Source organism: Oncorhynchus nerka, linkage group LG11 (genome assembly GCF_034236695.1).
Source record: "Oncorhynchus nerka isolate Pitt River linkage group LG11, Oner_Uvic_2.0, whole genome shotgun sequence".
Taxonomy (NCBI): domain Eukaryota; kingdom Metazoa; phylum Chordata; class Actinopteri; order Salmoniformes; family Salmonidae; genus Oncorhynchus; species Oncorhynchus nerka.
The window spans coordinates 11,191,421-11,216,814 of record NC_088406.1 but is presented as its reverse complement, the minus strand read 5'-3'; the positions used below and the strand labels follow the sequence as shown (position 1 = coordinate 11,216,814).

The 25,394-nt window shown below is 44.3% G+C and overlaps 1 protein-coding gene across 1 annotated transcript in view; it reads right to left on the bottom strand.

Moving 5' to 3' along the window:
• The window catches only part of LOC115115214 (rho guanine nucleotide exchange factor 26-like), a 126,992-nt gene that overhangs the window by 28,983 nt on the left and 72,615 nt on the right, over positions 1 to 25,394 (bottom strand).

Genomic DNA, 25,394 nt, shown 5'->3' with positions numbered 1-25,394 from the left:
AAGCCCAGCTATAGGCCACACTGAGGTGAACTGAGTTACCATAAAGCCAAGCTATAGAGTTACCATAAAGCCCAGCTATAGAGTTACCATAAAGCCCAGGAATAGAGTTACCATAAAGCACAGCTATAGAATTACAATGAAGCCCAGCTATAGAGTTACCATAAAGCCCAGCTATAGAGTTACCAAAGCCCAGCTATAGAGTTACCATAAAGCCCAGCTATAGAGTTACCATAAAGCCCAGCTATAGAGTTACCATGAAGCCCAGCTATAGAGTTACCATAAAGCCCAGCTATAGAGTTACCATAAAGCCCAGCTATAGAGTTACCATGAAGCCCAGATACAGAGTTACCATAAAGCCCAGCTATAGGCCACACTGAGGTGAACTGAGTTACCATAAAGCCCAGCTATCGGCCCCACTGAGGTGAACTGAGTTACCATAAAGCCCAGCTATAGAGTTATCATAAAGCCCAGCTATAGAGTTACAATAAAGCCCAGCTATAGGCCACACTGAGGTGAACTGAGTTACCATAAAGCCCAGCTATAGAGTTACCATAAAGCCCAGCTATAGAGTTACCATAAAGCCCAGCTATAGAGTTACCATAAAGCCAAGCTATAGAGTTACCATAAAGCCCCGCTATAGAGTTACCATGAAGCCCAGCTATAGAGTTACCATAAAGCCCAGCTATAGAGTTACCATGAAGCCCAGCTATAGAGTTACCATGAAGCCCAGCTATAGAGTTACCATAAAGCCCAGCTATAGAGTTACCATAAAGCCCAGCTATAGAGTTACCATGAAGCCCAGCTATAGAGTTACCATGAAGCCCAGCTATAGAGTTACCATGAAGCCCAGCCATAGAGTTACCATAAAGCCCAGCTATCGGCCCCACTGGGGTGAACTGAGTTACCGTAAAGCCCAGCTATAGAGTTACCATAAAGCCCAGCTATAGAGTTACCATAAAGCCCAGCTATAGAGTTACCATAAAGCCAACTATAGAGTTACCATGAAGCCCAGCTATAGAGTTATGATAAAGCCCAGCTATAGAGTTACCATAAAGCCCAGCTATAGAGTTACCATAAAGCCCAGCTATAGAGTTACCATAAAGCCCAGCTATAGAGTTACCATAAAGCCCAGCTATAGAGTTACCATGAAACCCAGCTATAGAGTTACCATGGAGCCCAATATTAGAGTTACCATAAAGCCCAGCTATCGGCCCCACTGGGGTGAACTGAGTTACCATAAAGCCCAGCTATAGAGTTACCATGAAACCCAGCTATAGAGTTACCAATGAAGCCCAATATTAGAGTTACCATAAAGCCCAGCTATAGAGTTACCATAAAGCCCAGCTATAGAGTTACCATAAAGCCCAGCTATAGAGTTACCATAAAGCCCAGCTATAGAGTTACCATGAAACCCAGCTATAGAGTTACCATGGAGCCCAATATTAGAGTTACCATAAAGCCCAGCTATCGGCCCCACTGGGGTGAACTGAGTTACCATAAAGCCCAGCTATAGAGTTACCATAAAGCCCAGCTATAGAGTTACCATGAAACCCAGCTATAGAGTTACCATGAATCCCAATATTAGAGTTACCATAAAGCCCAGCTATAGAGTTACCATAAAGCCCAGCTATAGAGTTACCATGAAGCCCAGATACAGAGTTACCATAAAGCCCAGCTATAGGCCACACTGAGGTGAACTGAGTTACCATAAAGCCCAGCTATCGGCCCCACTGAGGTGAACTGAGTTACCATAAAGCCCAGCTATAGAGTTATCATAAAGCCCAGCTATAGAGTTACAATAAAGCCCAGCTATAGGCCACACTGAGGTGAACTGAGTTACCATAAAGCCCAGCTATAGAGTTACCATAAAGCCCAGCTATAGAGTTACCATAAAGCCCAGCTATAGAGTTACCATAAAGCCAAGCTATAGAGTTACCATAAAGCCCCGCTATAGAGTTACCATGAAGCCCAGCTATAGAGTTACCATAAAGCCCAGCTATAGAGTTACCATGAAGCCCAGCTATAGAGGTACCATGAAGCCCAGCTATAGAGTTACCATAAAGCCCAGCTATAGAGTTACCATAAAGCCCAGCTATAGTGTTACCATGAAGCCCAGCTATAGAGTTACCATGAAGCCCAGCTATAGAGTTACCATGAAGCCCAGCTATAGAGTTACCATGAAGCCCAGCCATAGAGTTACCATAAAGCCCAGCTATCGGCCCCACTGGGGTGAACTGAGTTACCGTAAAGCCCAGCTATAGAGTTACCATAAAGCCCAGCTATAGAGTTACCATAAAGCCCAGCTATAGAGTTACCATAAAGCCAACTATAGAGTTACCATGAAGCCCAGCTATAGAGTTATGATAAAGCCCAGCTATAGAGTTACCATAAAGCCCAGCTATAGAGTTACCATAAAGCCCAGCTATCGGCCCCACTGGGGTGAACTGAGTTACCGTAAAGCCCAGCTATAGAGTTACCATAAAGCCCAGCTATAGAGTTACCATAAAGCCCAGCTATAGAGTTACCATAAAGCCCAGCTATAGAGTTACCATAAATCCCAGCTATAGAGTTACCATGAAGCCCAGCTATAGAGTTACCATAAAGCCCAGCTGTAGAGTTACCATGAAGCCCAGCTATAGAGTTACGATAAAGCCCAGCTATAGAGTTACCATGAAGCCCAGCTATAGAGTTACCATGAAGCCCAGCTATAGAGTTACCATGAAGCCCAGCTATAGAGTTACCATGGAGCCCAATATTAGAGTTACCATAAAGCCCAGCTATCGGCCCCACTGGGGTGAACTGAGTTACCGTAAAGCCCAGCTATAGAGTTACCATAAAGCCCAGCTATAGAGGTACCATAAAGCCCAGCTATAGAGTTACCATAAAGCCCAGCTATAGAGTTACCATAAAGCCCAGCTATAGAGTTACCATAAAGCCCAGCTATAGAGTTACCATAAAGCCCAGCTATAGAGTTACCATGAAACCCAGCTATAGAGTTACCATGAAACCCAGCTATAGAGTTACCATGGGAGCCCAATATTAGAGTTACCATAAATTCCAGTTATCGGCCCCACTGGGGTGAACTGAGTTACCATAAAGCCCAGCTATAGAGTTACCATGAAACCCAGCTATAGAGTTACCATGAAGCCCAATATTAGAGTTACCATAAAGCCCAGCTATAGTTACCATAAAGCCCAGCTATAGAGTTACCATGAAACCCAGCTATAGAGTTACCATGAAGCCCAATATTAGAGTTACCATAAAGCCCAGCTATAGAGTTACCATAAAGCCCAGCTATAGAGTTACCATGAAGCCCAGCTATAGAGTTACCATGAAGCCCAGCTATAGAGTTACCATGAAGCCCAGCTATAGAGTTACCATGAAGCCCAGCTATAGAGTTACCATAAATTCCAGTTATCGGCCCCACTGGGGTGAACTGAGTTACCATAAAGCCCAGCTATAGAGTTACCATGAAACCCAGCTATAGAGTTACCATGAAGCCCAATATTAGAGTTACCATAAAGCCCAGCTATAGTTACCATAAAGCCCAGCTATAGAGTTACCATGAAACCCAGCTATAGAGTTACCATGAAGCCCAATATTAGAGTTACCATAAAGCCCAGCTATAGAGTTACCATAAAGCCCAGCTATAGAGTTACCATAAAGCCCAGCTATAGAGTTACCATAAAGCCCAGCTATAGAGTTACCATGAAACCCAGCTATAGAGTTACCATGAAACCCAGCTATAGAGTTACCATGGGAGCCCAATATTAGAGTTACCATAAATTCCAGTTATCGGCCCCACTGGGGTGAACTGAGTTACCGTAAAGCCCAGCTATAGAGTTACCATAAAGCCCAGCTATAGAGTTACCATAAAGCTCAGCTATAGAGTTACCATAAAGCCCAGCTATAGAGTTACCATAAATCCCAGCTATAGAGTTACCATGAAACCCAGCTATAGAGTTACCATGGAGCCCAATATTAGAGTTACCATAAAGCCCAGCTATCGGCCCCACTGGGGTGAACTGAGTTACCATAAAGCCCAGCTATAGAGTTACCATAAAGCCCAGCTATAGAGTTACCATGAAACCCAGCTATAGAGTTACCATGAAGCCCAATATTAGAGTTACCATAAAGCCCAGCTATAGAGTTACCATAAAGCCCAGCTATAGAGTTACCATGAAGCCCAGCTATAGAGTTACCATGAAGCCCAGCTATAGAGTTACCATGAAGCCCAGCTATAGAGTTACCATGAAGCCCAGCTATAGAGTTACCATAAAGCCCAGCTATCGGCCCCACTGGGGTGAACTGAGTTACCGTAAAGCCCAGCTATAGAGTTACCATAAAGCCCAGCTATAGAGTTACCATAAAGCCCAGCTATAGAGTTACCATAAAGCCCAGCTATAGAGTTACCATAAAGCCAAGCTATAGAGTTACCATAAAGCCCCGCTATAGAGTTACCATGAAGCCCAGCTATAGAGTTACCATAAAGCCCAGCTATAGAGTTACCATGAAGCCCAGCTATAGAGTTACCATGAAGCCCAGCTATAGAGTTACCATAAAGCCCAGCTATAGAGTTACCATAAAGCCCAGCTATAGAGTTACCATGAAGCCCAGCTATAGAGTTACCATGAAGCCCAGCTATAGAGTTACCATGAAGCCCAGCTATAGAGTTACCATGAAGCCCAGCCATAGAGTTACCATAAAGCCCAGCTATCGGCCCCACTGGGGTGAACTGAGTTACCGTAAAGCCCAGCTATAGAGTTACCATAAAGCCCAGCTATAGAGTTACCATAAAGCCCAGCTATAGAGTTACCATGAAACCCAGCTATAGAGTTACCATGAAGCCCAATATTAGAGTTACCATAAAGTCCAGCTATAGAGTTACCATAAAGCCCAGCTATAGAGTTACCATAAAGCCCAGCTATAGAGTTACCATAAAGCCCAGCTATAGAGTTACCATGAAACCCAGCTATAGAGTTACCATGGAGCCCAATATTAGAGTTACCATAAAGCCCAGCTATCGGCCCCACTGGGGTGAACTGAGTTACCATAAAGCCCAGCTATAGAGTTACCATAAAGCCAACTATAGAGTTACCATGAAGCCCAGCTATAGAGTTATGATAAAGCCCAGCTATAGAGTTACCATAAAGCCCAGCTATAGAGTTACCATAAAGCCCAGCTATAGAGTTACCATAAAGCCCAGCTATAGAGTTACCATAAAGCCCAGCTATAGAGTTACCATGAAACCCAGCTATAGAGTTACCATGGAGCCCAATATTAGAGTTACCATAAAGCCCAGCTATCGGCCCCACTGGGGTGAACTGAGTTACCATAAAGCCCAGCTATAGAGTTACCATGAAACCCAGCTATAGAGTTACCATGAAGCCCAATATTAGAGTTACCATAAAGTCCAGCTATAGAGTTACCATAAAGCCCAGCTATAGAGTTACCATAAAGCCCAGCTATAGAGTTACCATAAAGCCCAGCTATAGAGTTACCATGAAACCCAGCTATAGAGTTACCATGGAGCCCAATATTAGAGTTACCATAAAGCCCAGCTATCGGCCCCACTGGGGTGAACTGAGTTACCATAAAGCCCAGCTATAGAGTTACCATAAAGCCCAGCTATAGAGTTACCATGAAACCCAGCTATAGAGTTACCATGAAGCCCAATATTAGCGTTACCATAAAGCCCAGCTATAGAGTTACCATAAAGCCCAGCTATAGAGTTACCATGAAGCCCAGCTATAGAGTTACCATAAAGCCCAGCTATCGGCCCCACTGGGGTGAACTGAGTTACCGTAAAGCCCAGCTATAGAGTTACCATAAAGCCCAGCTATAGAGTTACCATAAAGCCCAGCTATAGAGTTACCATAAAGCCCAGCTATAGAGTTACCATAAATCCCAGCTATAGAGTTACCATGAAGCCCAGCTATAGAGTTACCATAAAGCCCAGCTGTAGAGTTACCATGAAGCCCAGCTATAGAGTTACGATAAAGCCCAGCTATAGAGTTACCATGAAGCCCAGCTATAGAGTTACCATGAAGCCCAGCTATAGAGTTACCATGAAGCCCAGCTATAGAGTTACCATGAAGCCCAGCTATAGAGTTACCATAAAGCCCAGCTATAGAGTTACCATAAAGCCCAGCTATAGAGTTACCATAAAGACCAGCTATAGAGTTACCATAAAGCCCAGCTATAGAGTTACCATGAAACCCAGCTATAGAGTTACCATGGAGCCCAATATTAGAGTTACCATAAAGCCCAGCTATCGGCCCCACTGGGGTGAACTGAGTTACCGTAAAGCCCAGCTATAGAGGTACCATAAAGCCCAGCTATAGAGTTACCATAAAGCCCAGCTATAGAGTTACCATAAAGCCCAGCTATAGAGTTACCATAAAGCCCAGCTATAGAGTTACCATGAAACCCAGCTATAGAGTTACCATGGAGCCCAATATTAGAGTTACCATAAATTCCAGTTATCGGCCCCACTGGGGTGAACTGAGTTACCATAAAGCCCAGCTATAGAGTTACCATGAAACCCAGCTATAGAGTTACCATGAAGCCCAATATTAGAGTTACCATAAAGCCCAGCTATAGAGTTACCATAAAGCCCAGCTATAGAGTTACCATGAAACCCAGCTATAGAGTTACCATGAAGCCCAATATTAGAGTTACCATAAAGCCCAGCTATAGAGTTACCATAAAGCCCAGCTATAGAGTTACCATGAAGCCCAGCTATAGAGTTACCATGAAGCCCAGCTATAGAGTTACCATGAAGCCCAGCTATAGAGTTACCATGAAGCCCAGCTATAGAGTTACCATAAAGCCCAGCTATCGGCCCCACTGGGGTGAACTGAGTTACCGTAAAGCCCAGCTATAGAGTTACCATAAAGCCCAGCTATAGAGTTACCATAAAGCCCAGCTATAGAGTTACCATAAAGCCCAGCTATAGAGTTACCATAAATCCCAGCTATAGAGTTACCATGAAACCCAGCTATAGAGTTACCATGGAGCCCAATATTAGAGTTACCATAAAGCCCAGCTATCGGCCCCACTGGGGTGAACTGAGTTACCATAAAGCCCAGCTATAGAGTTACCATAAAGCCCAGCTATAGAGTTACCATGAAACCCAGCTATAGAGTTACCATGAAGCCCAATATTAGAGTTACCATAAAGCCCAGCTATAGAGTTACCATAAAGCCCAGCTATAGAGTTACCATGAAGCCCAGCTATAGAGTTACCATGAAGCCCAGCTATAGAGTTACCATGAAGCCCAGCTATAGAGTTACCATGAAGCCCAGCTATAGAGTTACCATAAAGCCCTGCTATCGGCCCCACTGGGGTGAACTGAGTTACCGTAAAGCCCAGCTATAGAGTTACCATAAAGCCCAGCTATAGAGTTACCATAAAGCCCAGCTATAGAGTTACCATAAAGCCCAGCTATAGAGTTACCATAAATCCCAGCTATAGAGTTACCATGAAGCCCAGCTATAGAGTTACCATAAAGCCCAGCTATAGAGTTACCATGAAGCCCAGCTATAGATTTACGATAAAGCCCAGCTGTAGAGTTACGATAAAGCCCAGCTATAGAGTTACCATAAAGCCCAGCTATAGAGTTACCATGAAGCCCAGCTATAGAGTTACCATGAAGCCCAGCTATAGAGTTACCATGAAGCCCAGCTATAGAGTTACCATGAAGCCCAGCTATAGAGTTACCATAAAGCCCAGCTATCGGCCCCACTGGGGTGAACTGAGTTACCGTAAAGCCCAGCTATAGAGTTACCATAAAGCCCAGCTATAGAGTTACCATAAAGCCCAGCTATAGAGTTACCATAAAGCCCAGCTATAGAGTTACCATAAAGCCCAGCTATAGAGTTACCATGAAACCCAGCTATAGAGTTACCATGGAGCCCAATATTAGAGTTACCATAAAGCCCAGCTATAGAGTTACCATAAAGCCCAGCTATAGAGTTACCATAACGCCTAGCTATAGAGTTACCATAAAGCCCAGCTATAGAGTTACCATAAAGCCCAGCTATAGAGTTACCATAAAGCCCAGCTATCGGCCCCACTGGGGTGAACTGAGTTACCATGAAGCCCAGCTATAGAGTTACCAAAAAGCCCAGCTATAGAGTTACCATAAAGCCCAGCTATCGGCCCCACTGGGGTGAACTGAGTTACCGTAAAGACCAGCTATAGAGTTACCAAAAAGCCCAGCTATAGAGTTACATTTACATTGACATTTAAGTCATTTAGCAGACGCTCTTATGAACTGAGTTATCATAAATCCCAGCTATAGAGTTACCATAAAGCCCAGGTATAGAGTTACCATAAAGCCCAGCTGTAGAAATAAAGCCCACTGGGGTGAACTGAGTTACCATAAAGCCCAGCTATAGAGTTACCATGAAGCCCAGCTATAGAGTTACCATGAAGCCCAGCTATAGAGTTACCATGAAGCCCAGCTATAGAGTTACCATAAAGCCCAGCTATAGAGTTACCATAAAGCCCAGCTATAGAGTTACCATAAAGTCCAGCTATAGAGTTACCATAAATCCCAGCTATAGAGTTACCATGAAGCTCAGCTATAGAGTTACCATAAAGCCCAGCTATAGAGTTACCATAAAGCCCAGCTATAGAGTTACCATAAAGCCCAGCTATAGAGTTACCATGAAACCCAGCTATAGAGTTACCATGGAGCCCAATATTAGAGTTACCATAAAGCCCAGCTATAGAGTTACCATAAAGCCCAGCTATCGGCCCCACTGGGGTGAACTGAGTTACCATAAAGCCCAGCTATAGAGTTACCATAAAGCCGAGCTATAGAGTTACCATGAAACCCAGCTATAGAGTTACCATGAAACCCAGCTATAGAGTTACCATGAAGCCCAATATTAGAGAGTTACCATAAAGCCCAGCTATAGAGTTACCATAAAGCCCAGCTATAGAGTTACCATGAAGCCCAGCTATAGAGTTACCATAAAGCCCAGCTATAGAGTTACCATAAAGCCCAGCTATAGAGTTACCATAAAGCCCAGCTATAGAGTGACCATGAAGCCCAGCTATCGGCCCCACTGGGGTGAACTGAGTTACCATAAAGCCCAGCTATAGAGTTACCATAAAGCCCAGCTATAGAGTTACCATAAAGCCCAGCAAAAGGCCCCACTGGGGTGAACTGAGTTACCATGAAGCCCAGCTATAGAGTTACCATAAAGCCCAGCTATAGAGTTACCATGAAGCCCAGCTATAGAGTTACCATAAAGCCCAGCTATAGAGTTACCATAAAGCCCAGCTATAGAGTTACCATAAAGCCCAGCTATAGAGTTACCATGAAGCCCAGCTATAGAGTTACCATAAAGCCCAGCTATAGAGTTACCATGAAGCCCAGCTATAGAGTTACCATAAATCCCAGCTATAGAGTTACCATAAAGCCCAGCTATAGTTACCATAAAGCCCAGCTATAGAGTTACCATAAAGCCCAGCTATAGAGTTACCATAAAGCCTAGCTATAGAGTAACCATAAAGCCCAGCTATAGAGTTACCATAAAGCCCAGCTATAGAGTTACCATGAAACCCAGCTATAGAGTTACCATGGAGCCCAATATTAGAGTTACCATAAAGCCCAGCTATAGAGTTACCATAAAGCCCAGCTATCGGCCCCACTGGGGTGAACTGAGTTACCATAAAGCCCAGCTATAGAGTTACCATAAAGCCCAGCTATAGAGTTACCATGAAACCCAGCTATAGAGTTACCATGAAACCCAGCTATAGAGTTACCATGAAGCCCAATATTAGAGTTACCATAAAGCCCAGCTATAGAGTTACCATAAAGCCCAGCTATAGTTACCATAAAGCCCAGCTATAGAGTTACCATAAGGCCCAGCTATAGAGTTACCATAAAGCCCATCTATCGGCCCCACTGGGGTGAACTGAGTTACCATGAAGCCCAGCTATAGAGTTTCCAAAAAGCCCAGCTATAGAGTTACCATAAAGCCCAGCTATCGGCCCCACTGGGGTGAACTGAGTTACCGTAAAGCCCAGCTATAGAGTTACCAAAAAGCCCAGCTATAGAGTTACCATAAAGCCCAGCTATAGAGTGACCATGAAGCCCAGTTATAGAGTTACCATAAAGCCCAGCAAAAGGCCCCACTGGGGTGAACTGAGTTACCATGAAGCCCAGCTACAGAGTTACCATAAATCCCAGCTATAGAGTTACCATGAAGCCCAGCTATAGAGTTACCATAAAGCCCAGCTATAGAGTTACCATGAAGCCCAGCTATAGAGTTACGATAAAGCCCAGCTATAGAGTTACCATAAAGCCCAGCTATAGAGTTACCATAAAGCCCAGCTATAAAGTTACCATAAAGCCCAGCTATAGAGTTCCCATAAAGCCCAGCTATAGAGTTACCATGAAGCCCAGCTATAGAGTTACGATAAAGCCCAGCTGTAGAGTTACGATAAATCCCAGCTATAGAGTTACCATAAAGCCCAGCTATAGAGTTACCATGAAGCCCAGCTATAGAGTTACCATGAAGCCCAGCTATAGAGTTACCATGAAGCCCAGCTATAGAGTTACCATAAAGCCCAGCTATCGGCACCACTGGGGTGAACTGAGTTACCGTAAAGCCCAGCTATAGAGTTACCATAAAGCCCAGCTATAGAGTTACCATGAAGCCCAGCTATAGAGTTACCATAAAGCCCAGCTATCGGCACCACTGGGGTGAACTGAGTTATCGTAAAGCCCAGCTATAGAGTTACCATAAAGCCCAGCTATAGAGGTACCATAAAGCCCAGCTATAGAGTTACCATAAAGCCCAGCTATAGAGTTACCATAAAGCCCAGCTATAGAGTTACCATAAAGCCCAGCTATAGAGTTACCATGAAGCCCAGCTATAGAGTTACGATAAAGCCCAGCTATAGAGTTACCATAAAGCCCAGCTATAGAGTTACCATAAAGCCCAGCTATAAAGTTACCATAAAGCCCAGCTATAGAGTTCCCATAAAGCCCAGCTATAGAGTTACCATGAAGCCCAGCTATAGAGTTACGATAAAGCCCAGCTGTAGAGTTACGATAAATCCCAGCTATAGAGTTACCATAAAGCCCAGCTATAGAGTTACCATGAAGCCCAGCTATAGAGTTACCATGAAGCCCAGCTATAGAGTTACCATGAAGCCCAGCTATAGAGTTACCATGAAGCCCAGCTATCGGCACCACTGGGGTGAACTGAGTTACCGTAAAGCCCAGCTATAGAGTTACCATAAAGCCCAGCTATAGAGTTACCATGAAGCCCAGCTATAGAGTTACCATAAAGCCCAGCTATCGGCACCACTGGGGTGAACTGAGTTACCGTAAAGCCCAGCTATAGAGTTACCATAAAGCCCAGCTATAGAGTTACCATAAAGCCCAGTTATAGAGTTACCATAAAGCCCAGCTATAGAGTTACCATAAAGCCCAGCTATAGAGTTACCATGAAGCCCAGCTATAGAGTTACCATAAAGCCCAGCTATAGAGTTACCATGAAGCCCAGCTATAGAGTTACGATAAAGCCCAGCTATAGAGTTACCATAAAGCCCAGCTATAGAGTTACCATAAAGCCCAGCTATAGAGTGACCATGAAGCCCAGCTATCGGCCCCACTGGGGTGAACTGAGTTACCATAAAGCCCAGCTATAGAGTTACCATAAAGCCCAGCTATAGAGTTACCATAAAGCCCAGCAAAAGGCCCCACTGGGGTGAACTGAGTTACCATGAAGCCCAGCTATAGAGTTACCATAAAGCCCAGCTATAGAGTTACCATGAAGCCCAGCTATAGAGTTACCATAAAGCCCAGCTATAGAGTTACCATAAATCCCAGCTATAGAGTTACCATAAATCCCAGCTATAGAGTTACCATAAAGCCCAGCTATAGAGTTACCATAAAGCCCAGCTATAGAGTTACCATAAAGCCCAGCTATAGAGTTACCATAAAGCCCAGCTATAGAGTTACCATAAAGCCCAGCTATAGAGTTACCATAAAGCCCAGCTATAGAGTTACCATAAAGCCCAGCTATAGAGTTACCATAAAGCCCAGCTATAGAGTTACCATAAAGCCCAGCTACAGAGTTACCATAAAGCCCAGCTATAGAGTTACCATAAAGCCCAGCTATCGGCCCCACTGGGGTGAACTGAGTTACCGTAAAGCCCAGCTATAGAGTTACCATAAAGCCCAGCTATAGAGTTACATTTACATTGACATTTAAGTCATTTAGCAGACGCTCTTATCCAGAGCGACTTATCATAAATCCCAGCTATAGAGTTACCATGAAGCCCAGGTATAGAGTTACCATAAAGCCCAGCTGTAGAGTTACGATAAAGCCCAGCTATAGAGTTACCATAAAGCCCAGCTATAGAGTTACCATGAAGCCCAGCTATAGAGTTACCATGAAGCCCAGCTATAGAGTTACCATGAAGCCCAGCTATAGAGTTACCATAAAGCCCAGCTATCGGCACCACTGGGGTGAACTGAGTTACCGTAAAGCCCAGCTATAGAGTTACCATAAAGCCCAGCTATAGAGTTACCATAAAGCCCAGCTATAGAGTTACCATAAAGTCCAGCTATAGAGTTACCATAAATCCCAGCTATAGAGTTACCATGAAGCTCAGCTATAGAGTTACCATAAAGCCCAGCTATAGAGTTACCATAAAGCCCAGCTATAGAGTTACCATAAAGCCCAGCTATAGAGTTACCATGAAACCCAGCTATAGAGTTACCATAAAGCCCAGCTATAGATTTACCATGAAGCCCAGCTATAGAGTTACCATAAAGCCCAGCTATAGAGTTAACATGAAGCCCAGCTATAGAGTTACCATAAATCCCAGCTATAGAGTTACCATAAAGCCCAGCTATAGTTACCATAAAGCCCAGCTATAGAGTTACCATGAAGCCCAGCTATAGAGTTACCATAAATCCCAGCTATAGAGTTACCATAAAGCCCAGCTATAGTTACCATAAAGCCCAGCTATAGAGTTACCATAAAGCCCAGCTATAGAGTTACCATAAAGCCTAGCTATAGAGTTACCATAAAGCCCAGCTATAGAGTTACCATAAAGCCCAGCTATAGAGTTACCATGAAACCCAGCTATAGAGTTACCATGGAGCCCAATATTAGAGTTACCATAAAGCCCAGCTATAGAGTTACCATAAAGCCCAGCTATCGGCCCCACTGGGGTGAACTGAGTTACCATAAAGCCCAGCTATAGAGTTACCATAAAGCCCAGCTATAGAGTTACCATGAAACCCAGCTATAGAGTTACCATGAAACCCAGCTATAGAGTTACCATGAAGCCCAATATTAGAGTTACCATAAAGCCCAGCTATAGAGTTACCATAAAGCCCAGCTATAGTTACCATAAAGCCCAGCTATAGAGTTACCATAAGGCCCAGCTATAGAGTTACCATAAAGCCCATCTATCGGCCCCACTGGGGTGAACTGAGTTACCATGAAGCCCAGCTATAGAGTTTCCAAAAAGCCCAGCTATAGAGTTACCATAAAGCCCAGCTATCGGCCCCACTGGGGTGAACTGAGTTACCGTAAAGCCCAGCTATAGAGTTACCAAAAAGCCCAGCTATAGAGTTACCATAAAGCCCAGCTATAGAGTGACCATGAAGCCCAGCTATCGGCCCCACTGGGGTGAACTGAGTTACCATAAAGCCCAGCTATAGAGTTACCATAAAGCACAGTTATAGAGTTACCATAAAGCCCAGCAAAAGGCCCCACTGGGGTGAACTGAGTTACCATGAAGCCCAGCTATAGAGTTACCATAAATCCCAGCTATAGAGTTACCATGAAGCCCAGCTATAGAGTTACCATAAAGCCCAGCTATAGAGTTACCATGAAGCCCAGCTATAGAGTTACGATAAAGCCCAGCTATAGAGTTACCATAAAGCCCAGCTATAGAGTTACCATAAAGCCCAGCTATAAAGTTACCATAAAGCCCAGCTATAGAGTTACCATAAAGCCCAGCTATAGAGTTACCATGAAACCCAGCTATAGAGTTACCATGGAGCCCAATATAGAGTTACCATAAAGCCCAGCTATAGAGTTACCATAAAGCCCAGCTATAGAGTTACCATAAAGCCCAGCTATCGGCCCCACTGGGGTGAACTGAGTTACCATAAAGCCCAGCTATAGAGTTACCATAAAGCCCAGCTATAGAGTTACCATGAAACCCAGCTATAGAGTTACCATGGAGCCCAATATTAGAGTTACCATAAAGCCCAGCTATAGAGTTACCATAAAGCCCAGCTATAGAGTTACCATAAAGCCCATCTATCGGCCCCACTGGGGTGAACTGAGTTACCATGAAGCCCAGCTATAGAGTTACCAAAAAGCCCAGCTATAGAGTTACCATAAAGCCCAGCTATCGGCCCCACTGGGGTGAACTGAGTTACCGTAAAGCCCAGCTATAGAGTTACCAAAAAGCCCAGCTATAGAGTTACCATAAAGCCCAGCTATAGAGTGACCATGAAGCCCAGCTATCGGCCCCACTGGGGTGAACTGAGTTACCATAAAGCCCAGCTATAGAGTTACCATAAAGCCCAGCTATAGAGTTACCATAAAGCCCAGAAAAGGCCCCACTGGGGTGAACTGAGTTACCATGAAGCCCAGGTATAGAGTTACCATAAAGCCCAGCTATAGAGTTACCATGAAGCCCAGCTATAGAGTTACCATAAAGCCCAGCTATAGAGTTACCATAAAGCCCAGCTATAAAGTTAACATAAAGCCCAGCTATAGAGTGACCATGAAGCCCAGCTATAGAGTTACCATGAAGCCCAGCTATATAGTTACCATAAAGCCCAGCTATAGAGTTACCATGAAGCCCAGCTATAGAGTTACGATAAAGCCCAGCTATAGAGTTACCATGAAGCCCAGCTATAGAGTTACCATGAAGCCCAGCTATAGAGTTACCATGAAGCCCAGCTATAGAGTTACCATGAAGCCCAGCTATAGAGTTACCATGAAGCCCAGCTATAGAGTTACCATAAAGCCCAGCTATCGGCCCCACTGGGGTGAACTGAGTTACCGTAAAGCCCAGCTATAGAGTTACCATAAAGCCCAGCTATAGAGTTACCATAAAGCCCAGCTATAGAGTTACCATAAAGCCCAGCTATAGAGTTACCATAAATCCCAGCTATAGAGTTACCATGAAGCCCAGCTATAGAGTTACCATAAAGCCCAGCTATAGAGTTACCATGAAGCCCAGCTATAGAGTTACGATAAAGCCCAGCTATAGAGTTACCATGAAGCCCAGCTATAGAGTTACCATAAAGCCCAGCTATAGAGTTACCATGAAGCCCAGCTATAGAGTTACCATAAAGCCCAGCTATAGAGTTACCATAAAGCCCAGCTATAGAGTTACCATAAATCCCAGCTATAGAGTTACCATAAAGCCCAGCTATAGTTACCATAAAGCCCAGCTATAGAGTTACCATAAAGCCCAGCTATAGAGTTACCATAAAGCCCAGCTATAGAGTTACCATAAAGCCCAGCTATAGAGTTACCATAAAGCCCAGCTATAGAGTTACCATGAAACCCAGCTATAGAGTTACCATGGAGCCCAATATTAGAGTTACCATAAAGCCCAGCTATAGAGTTACCATAAAGCCCAGCTATCGGCCCCACTGGGGTGAACTGAGTTACCATAAAGCCCAGCTATAGAGTTACCATAAAGCCCAGCTATAGAGTTACCATGAAACCCAGCTATAGAGTTACCATGAAACCCAGCTATAGAGTTACCATGAAGCCCAATATTAGAGTTACCATAAAGCCCAGCTATAGAGTTACCATAAAGCCCAGCTATAGTTACCATAAAGCCCAGCTATAGAGTTACCATAAGGCCCAGCTATAGAGTTACCATAAAGCCCATCTATCGGCCCCACTGGGGTGAACTGAGTTACCATGAAGCCCAGCTATAGAGTTTCCAAAAAGCCCAGCTATAGAGTTACCATAAAGCCCAGCTATCGGCCCCACTGGGGTGAACTGAGTTACCGTAAAGCCCAGCTATAGAGTTACCAAAAGCCCAGCTATAGAGTTACCATAAAGCCCAGCTATAGAGTGACCATGAAGCCCAGCTATCGGCCCCACTGGGGTGAACTGAGTTACCATAAAGCCCAGCTATAGAGTTACCATAAAGCACAGTTATAGAGTTACCATAAAGCCCAGCAAAAGGCCCCACTGGGGTGAACTGAGTTACCATGAAGCCCAGCTATAGAGTTACCATAAATCCCAGCTATAGAGTTACCATGAAGCCCAGCTATAGAGTTACCATAAAGCCCAGCTATAGAGTTACCATGAAGCCCAGCTATAGAGTTACGATAAAGCCCAGCTATAGAGTTACCATAAAGCCCAGCTATAGAGTTACCATAAAGCCCAGCTATAAAGTTACCATAAAGCCCAGCTATAGAGTTACCATAAAGCCCAGCTATAGAGTTACCATGAAACCCAGCTATAGAGTTACCATGGAGCCCAATATTAGAGTTACCATAAAGCCCAGCTATAGAGTTACCATAAAGCCCAGCTATAGAGTTACCATAAAGCCCAGCTATCGGCCCCACTGGGGTGAACTGAGTTACCATAAAGCCCAGCTATAGAGTTACCATAAAGCCCAGCTATAGAGTTACCATGAAACCCAGCTATAGAGTTACCATGGAGCCCAATATTAGAGTTACCATAAAGCCCAGCTATAGAGTTACCATAAAGCCCAGCTATAGAGTTACCATAAAGCCCATCTATCGGCCCCACTGGGGTGAACTGAGTTACCATGAAGCCCAGCTATAGAGTTACCAAAAAGCCCAGCTATAGAGTTACCATAAAGCCCAGCTATCGGCCCCACTGGGGTGAACTGAGTTACCGTAAAGCCCAGCTATAGAGTTACCAAAAAGCCCAGCTATAGAGTTACCATAAAGCCCAGCTATAGAGTGACCATGAAGCCCAGCTATCGGCCCCACTGGGGTGAACTGAGTTACCATAAAGCCCAGCTATAGAGTTACCATAAAGCCCAGCTATAGAGTTACCATAAAGCCCAGAAAAAGGCCCCACTGGGGTGAACTGAGTTACCATGAAGCCCAGGTATAGAGTTACCATAAAGCCCAGCTATAGAGTTACCATGAAGCCCAGCTATAGAGTTACCATAAAGCCCAGCTATAGAGTTACCATAAAGCCCAGCTATAAAGTTAACATAAAGCCCAGCTATAGAGTGACCATGAAGCCCAGCTATAGAGTTACCATGAAGCCCAGCTATATAGTTACCATAAAGCCCAGCTATAGAGTTACCATGAAGCCCAGCTATAGAGTTACGATAAAGCCCAGCTATAGAGTTACCATGAAGCCCAGCTATAGAGTTACCATGAAGCCCAGCTATAGAGTTACCATGAAGCCCAGCTATAGAGTTACCATGAAGCCCAGCTATAGAGTTACCATGAAGCCCAGCTATAGAGTTACCATAAAGCCCAGCTATCGGCCCCACTGGGGTGAACTGAGTTACCGTAAAGCCCAGCTATAGAGTTACCATAAAGCCCAGCTATAGAGTTACCATAAAGCCCAGCTATAGAGTTACCATAAAGCCCAGCTATAGAGTTACCATAAATCCCAGCTATAGAGTTACCATGAAGCCCAGCTATAGAGTTACCATAAAGCCCAGCTATAGAGTTACCATGAAGCCCAGCTATAGAGTTACGATAAAGCCCAGCTATAGAGTTACCATGAAGCCCAGCTATAGAGTTACCATAAAGCCCAGCTATAGAGTTACCATGAAGCCCAGCTATAGAGTTACCATAAAGCCCAGCTATAGAGTTACCATAAAGCCCAGCTATAGAGTTACCATAAAGCCCAGCTATAGAGTTACCATAAAGCCCAGCTATAGAGTTACCATAAAGCCCAGCTACAGAGTTACCATAAAGCCCAGCTATAGAGTTACCATAAAGCCCAGCTATCGGCCCCACTGGGGTGAACTGAGTATCCGTAAAGCCCAGCTATAGAGTTACCATAAAGCCCAGCTATAGAGGTACCATAAAGCCCATTTATAGAGTTACCATGAAGCCCAGCTATAGAGTTACCAAAAAGCCCAGCTATAGAGTTACCATAAAGCCCAGCTATAAAGTTAACATAAAGCCCAGCTATAGAGTGACCATGAAGCCCAGCTATAGAGTTACCATGAAGCCCAGCTATATAGTTACCATAAAGCCCAGCTATAGAGTTACCATGAAGCCCAGCTATAGAGTTACCATGAAGCCCAGCTATAGAGTTACCATGAAGCCCAGCTATAGAGTTACCATGAAGCCCAGCTATAGAGTTACCATGAAGCCCAGCTATAGAGTTACCATGAAGCCCAGCTATAGAGTTACCATGAAGCCCAGCTATAGAGTTACCATAAAGCCCAGCTATCGGCCCCACTGGGGTGAACTGAGTTACCGTAAAGCCCAGCTATAGAGTTACCATAAAGCCCAGCTATAGAGTTACCATAAAGCCCAGCTATAGAGTTACCATAAAGCCCAGCTATAGAGTTACCATAAATCCCAGCTATAGAGTTACCATGAAGCCCAGCTATAGAGTTACCATAAAGCCCAGCTATAGAGTTACCATGAAGCCCAGCTATAGAGTTACGATAAAGCCCAGCTATAGAGTTACCATAAAGCCCAGCTATAGAGTTACCATAAAGCCCAGCTATAGAGTTACCATAAAGCCCAGCTATAGAGTTACCATAAAGCCCAGCTATAGAGTTACCATGAAACCCAGCTATAGAGTTACCATGGAGCCCAATATTAGAGTTACCATAAAGCCCAGCTATAGAGTTACCATAAAGCCCAGCTATCGGCCCCACTGGGGTGAACTGAGTTACCATAAAGCCCAGCTATAGAGTTACCATGAAACCCAGCTATAGAGTTACCATGAAGCCCAATATTAGAGTTACCATAAAGCCCAGCTATAGAGTTACCATGAAACCCAATATTAGAGTTACCATAAAGCCCAGCTATAGAGTTACCATAAAGCCCAGCTATAGAGTTACCATAAAGCCCATCTATCGGCCCCACTGGGGTGAACTGAGTTACCATGAAGCCCAGCTATAGAGTTACCAAAAAGCCCAGCTATAGAGTTACCATAAAGCCCAGCTATAGAGTGACCATGAAGCCCAGCTATCGGCCCCACTGGGGTGAACTGAGTTACCATAAAGCCCAGCTATAGAGTTACCATAAAGCCCAGCTATAGAGTTACCATAAAGCCCAGCTATAGAGTTATCATAAATCCCAGCTATAGAGTTACCATGAAGCCCAGCTATAGAGTTACCATAAAGGCCAGCTATAGAGTTACCATGAAGCCCAGCTATAGAGTTACGATAAAGCCCAGCTGTAGAGTTACGAAAAAGCCCAGCTATAGAGTTACCATAAAGCCCAGCTATAGAGTTACCATGAAGCCCAGCTATAGAGTTACCATGAAGCCCAGCTATAGAGTTACCATGAAGCCCAGCTATAGAGTTACCATGAAGCCCAGCTATAGAGTTACCATAAAGCCCAGCTATCGGCACCACTGGGATGAACTGAGTTACCGTAAAGCCTAGCTATAGAGTTACCATAAAGCCCAGCTATAGAGTTACCATAAAGCCCAGCTACAGAGTTACCATAAAGCCCAGCTATAGAGTTACCATAAAGCCCAGCTATCGGCCCCACTGGGGTGAACTGAGTTACCGCAAAGCCCAGCTATAGAGTTACCATAAAGCCCAGCTATAGAGTTACATTTACATTGACATTTAAGTCATTTAGCAGACGCTCTTATCCAGAGCGACTTATCATAAATCCCAGCTATAGAGTTACCATGAAGCCCAGCTACAGAGTTACCATAAAGCCCAGCTGTAGAGTTACGATAAAGCCCAGCTATAGAGTTACCATAAAGCCCAGCTATAGAGTTACCATGAAGCCCAGCTATAGAGTTACCATGAAGCCCAGCTATAGAGTTACCATAAAGCCCAGCTATAGAGTTACCATAAAGCCCAGCTATAGAGTTACCATGAAGCCCAGCTATAGAGTTACCATAAAGCCCAGCTATAGATTTACCATGAAGCCCAGCTATAGTTACCATAAAGCCCAGCTATAGAGTTACCATAAATCCCAGCTATAGAGTTACCATAAAGTCCAGCTATAGAGTTACCATAAAGCCCAGCTATAGAGTTACCATAAAGCCCAGCTATAGAGTTACCATAAAGCCCAGCTATAGAGTTACCATAAAGCCCAGCTATAGAGTTACCATAAAGCCCAGCTATAGAGTTACCATAAAGCCCAGCTATAGAGTTACCATAAAGCCCAGCTATAGAGTTACCATAAAGCCCAGCTATAGAGTTACCATAAAGCCCAGCTATAGAGTTACCATAAAGCCCAGCTACAGAGTTACCATAAAGCCCAGCTATAGAGTTACCATAAAGCCCAGCTATCGGCCCCACTGGGGTGAACTGAGTTACCGTAAAGCCCAGCTATAGAGTTACCATAAAGCCCAGCTATAGAGTTACATTTACATTGACATTTAAGTCATTTAGCAGACGCTCTTATCCAGAGCGACTTATCATAAATCCCAGCTATAGAGTTACCATGAAGCCCAGCTATAGAGTTACCATAAAGCCCAGCTGTAGAGTTACGATAAAGCCCAGCTATAGAGTTACCATGAAGCCCAGCTATAGAGTTACCATGAAGCCCAGCTATAGAGTTACCATAAAGCCCAGCTATCGGCACCACTGGGGTGAACTGAGTTACCGTAAAGCCCAGCTATAGAGTTACCATAAAGCCCAGCTATAGAGTTACCATAAAGCCCAGCTATAGAGTTACCATAAAGCCCAGCTATAGAGTTATCATAAATCCCAGCTATAGAGTTACCATGAAGCCCAGCTATAGAGTTACCATAAAGCCCAGCTATAGAGTTACCATGAAGCCCAGCTATAGAGTTACGATAAAGCCCAGCTGTAGAGTTACGATAAAGCCCAGCTATAGAGTTACCATAAAGCCCAGCTATAGAGTTACCATGAAGCCCAGCTATAGAGTTACCATGAAGCCCAGCTATAGAGTTACCATGAAGCCCAGCTATAGAGTTACCATGAAGCCCAGCTATAGAGTTACCATAAAGCCCAGCTATCGGCACCACTGAGGTGAACTGAGTTACCGTAAAGCCCAGCTATAGGGTTACCATAAAGCCCAGCTATAGAGTTACCATAAAGCCCAGCTATAGAGTTACCATAAAGCCCAGCTATAGAGTTACCATAAAGCCCAGCTATCGGCCCCACTGGGGTGAACTGAGTTACCATGAAGCCCAGCTATAGAGTTACCATAAATCCCAGCTATAGAGTTACCATGAAGCCCAGCTATAGAGTTACCATAAAGCCCAGCTATAGAGTTACCATAAAGCCCAGCTATAGAGTTACCATAAAGCCCAGCTATAAAGTTACCATAAAGCCCAGCTATAGAGTTACCATAAAGCCCAGCTATAGAGTTACCATGAAACCCAGCTATAGAGTTACCATAAAGCCCAGCTATCGGCACCACTGGGGTGAACTGAGTTACCGTAAAGCCCAGCTATAGAGTTACCATAAAGCCCAGCTATAGAGTTACCATAAAGCCCAGCTATAGAGTTACCATAAAGCCCAGCTATAGAGTTATCATAAATCCCAGCTATAGAGTTACCATGAAGCCCAGCTATAGAGTTACCATAAAGCCCAGCTATAGAGTTACCATGAAGCCCAGCTATAGAGTTACGATAAAGCCCAGCTGTAGAGTTACGATAAAGCCCAGCTATAGAGTTACCATAAAGCCCAGCTATAGAGTTACCATGAAGCCCAGCTATAGAGTTACCATGAAGCCCAGCTATAGAGTTACCATGAAGCCCAGCTATAGAGTTACCATGAAGCCCAGCTATAGAGTTACCATAAAGCCCAGCTATCGGCACCACTGAGGTGAACTGAGTTACCGTAAAGCCCAGCTATAGGGTTACCATAAAGCCCAGCTATAGAGTTACCATAAAGCCCAGCTATAGAGTTACCATAAAGCCCAGCTATAGAGTTACCATAAAGCCCAGCTATCGGCCCCACTGGGGTGAACTGAGTTACCATGAAGCCCAGCTATAGAGTTACCATAAATCCCAGCTATAGAGTTACCATGAAGCCCAGCTATAGAGTTACCATAAAGCCCAGCTATAGAGTTACCATAAAGCCCAGCTATAGAGTTACCATAAAGCCCAGCTATAAAGTTACCATAAAGCCCAGCTATAGAGTTACCATAAAGCCCAGCTATAGAGTTACCATGAAACCCAGCTATAGAGTTACCATGGAGCCCAATATTAGAGTTACCATAAAGCCCAGCTATAGAGTTACCATAAAGCCCAGCTATCGGCCCCACTGGGGTGAACTGAGTTACCATAAAGCCCAGCTATAGAGTTACCATAAAGCCCAGCTATAGAGTTACCATGAAACCCAGCTATAGAGTTACCATGGAGCCCAATATTAGAGTTACCATAAAGCCCAGCTATAGAGTTACCATAAAGCCCAGCTATAGAGTTACCATAAAGCCCATCTATCGGCCCCACTGGGGTGAACTGAGTTACCATGAAGCCCAGCTATAGAGTTACCAAAAAGCCCAGCTATAGAGTTACCATAAAGCCCAGCTATCGGCCCCACTGGGGTGAACTGAGTTACCGTAAAGCCCAGCTATAGAGTTACCAAAAAGCCCAGCTATAGAGTTACCATAAAGCCCAGCTATAGAGTGACCATGAAGCCCAGCTATCGGCCCCACTGGGGTGAACTGAGTTACCATAAAGCCCAGCTATAGAGTTACCATAAAGCCCAGCTATAGAGTTACCATAAAGCCCAGAAAAAGGCCCCACTGGGGTGAACTGAGTTACCATGAAGCCCAGGTATAGAGTTACCATAAAGCCCAGCTATAGAGTTACCATGAAGCCCAGCTATAGAGTTACCATAAAGCCCAGCTATAGAGTTACCATAAATCCCAGCTATAGAGTTACCATAAAGCCCAGCTATAGAGTTACCATAAAGCCCAGCTATAGAGTTACCATGAAGCCCAGCTATAGAGTTACCATAAAGCCCAGCTATAGAGTTACCATGAAGCCCAGCTATAGAGTTACCATAAAGCCCAGCTATAGAGTTACCATGAAGCCCAGCTATAGAGTTACCATAAAGCCCAGCTATAGAGTTACCATAAAGCCCAGCTATAGAGTTACCATAAAGCCCAGCTATAGAGTTACCATAAAGCCCAGCTATAGAGTTACCATAAAGCCCAGCTACAGAGTTACCATAAAGCCCAGCTATAGAGTTACCATAAAGCCCAGCTATCGGCCCCACTGGGGTGAACTGAGTATCCGTAAAGCCCAGCTATAGAGTTACCATAAAGCCCAGCTATAGAGGTACCATAAAGCCCATTTATAGAGTTACCATGAAGCCCAGCTATAGAGTTACCAAAAAGCCCAGCTATAGAGTTACCATAAAGCCCAGCTATAAAGTTAACATAAAGCCCAGCTATAGAGTGACCATGAAGCCCAGCTATAGCGTTACCATGAAGCCCAGCTATATAGTTACCATAAAGCCCAGCTATAGAGTTACCATGAAGCCCAGCTATAGAGTTACGATAAAGCCCAGCTATAGAGTTACCATGAAGCCCAGCTATAGAGTTACCATGAAGCCCAGCTATATAGTTACCATGAAGCCCAGCTATAGAGTTACCATGAAGCCCAGCTATAGAGTTACCATGAAGCCCAGCTATAGAGTTACCATAAAGCCCAGCTATCGGCCCCACTGGGGTGAACTGAGTTACCGTAAAGCCCAGCTATAGAGTTACCATAAAGCCCAGCTATAGAGTTACCATAAAGCCCAGCTATAGAGTTACCATAAAGCCCAGCTATAGAGTTACCATAAATCCCAGCTATAGAGTTACCATGAAGCCCAGCTATAGAGTTACCATAAAGCCCAGCTATAGAGTTACCATGAAGCCCAGCTATAGAGTTACGATAAAGCCCAGCTATAGAGTTACCATAAAGCCCAGCTATAGAGTTACCATAAAGCCCAGCTATAGAGTTACCATAAAGCCCAGCTATAGAGTTACCATAAAGCCCAGCTATAGAGTTACCATGAAACCCAGCTATAGAGTTACCATGGAGCCCAATATTAGAGTTACCATAAAGCCCAGCTATAGAGTTACCATAAAGCCCAGCTATCGGCCCCACTGGGGTGAACTGAGTTACCATAAAGCCCAGCTATAGAGTTACCATGAAACCCAGCTATAGAGTTACCATGAAGCCCAATATTAGAGTTACCATAAAGCCCAGCTATAGAGTTACCATGAAACCCAATATTAGAGTTACCATAAAGCCCAGCTATAGAGTTACCATAAAGCCCAGCTATAGAGTTACCATAAAGCCCATCTATCGGCCCCACTGGGGTGAACTGAGTTACCATGAAGCCCAGCTATAGAGTTACCAAAAAGCCCAGCTATAGAGTTACCATAAAGCCCAGCTATAGAGTGACCATGAAGCCCAGCTATCGGCCCCACTGGGGTGAACTGAGTTACCATAAAGCCCAGCTATAGAGTTACCATAAAGCCCAGCTATAGAGTTACCATAAAGCCCAGCTATAGAGTTATCATAAATCCCAGCTATAGAGTTACCATGAAGCCCAGCTATAGAGTTACCATAAAGCCCAGCTATAGAGTTACCATGAAGCCCAGCTATAGAGTTACGATAAAGCCCAGCTGTAGAGTTACGATAAAGCCCAGCTATAGAGTTACCATAAAGCCCAGCTATAGAGTTACCATGAAGCCCAGCTATAGAGTTACCATGAAGCCCAGCTATAGAGTTACCATGAAGCCCAGCTATAGAGTTACCATGAAGCCCAGCTATAGAGTTACCATAAAGCCCAGCTATCGGCACCACTGGGATGAACTGAGTTACCGTAAAGCCTAGCTATAGAGTTACCATAAAGCCCAGCTATAGAGTTACCATAAAGCCCAGCTACAGAGTTACCATAAAGCCCAGCTATAGAGTTACCATAAAGCCCAGCTATCGGCCCCACTGGGGTGAACTGAGTTACCGTAAAGCCCAGCTATAGAGTTACCATAAAGCCCAGCTATAGAGTTACATTTACATTGACATTTAAGTCATTTAGCAGACGCTCTTATCCAGAGCGACTTATCATAAATCCCAGCTATAGAGTTACCATGAAGCCCAGCTACAGAGTTACCATAAAGCCCAGCTGTAGAGTTACGATAAAGCCCAGCTATAGAGTTACCATAAAGCCCAGCTATAGAGTTACCATGAAGCCCAGCTATAGAGTTACCATGAAGCCCAGCTATAGAGTTACCATAAAGCCCAGCT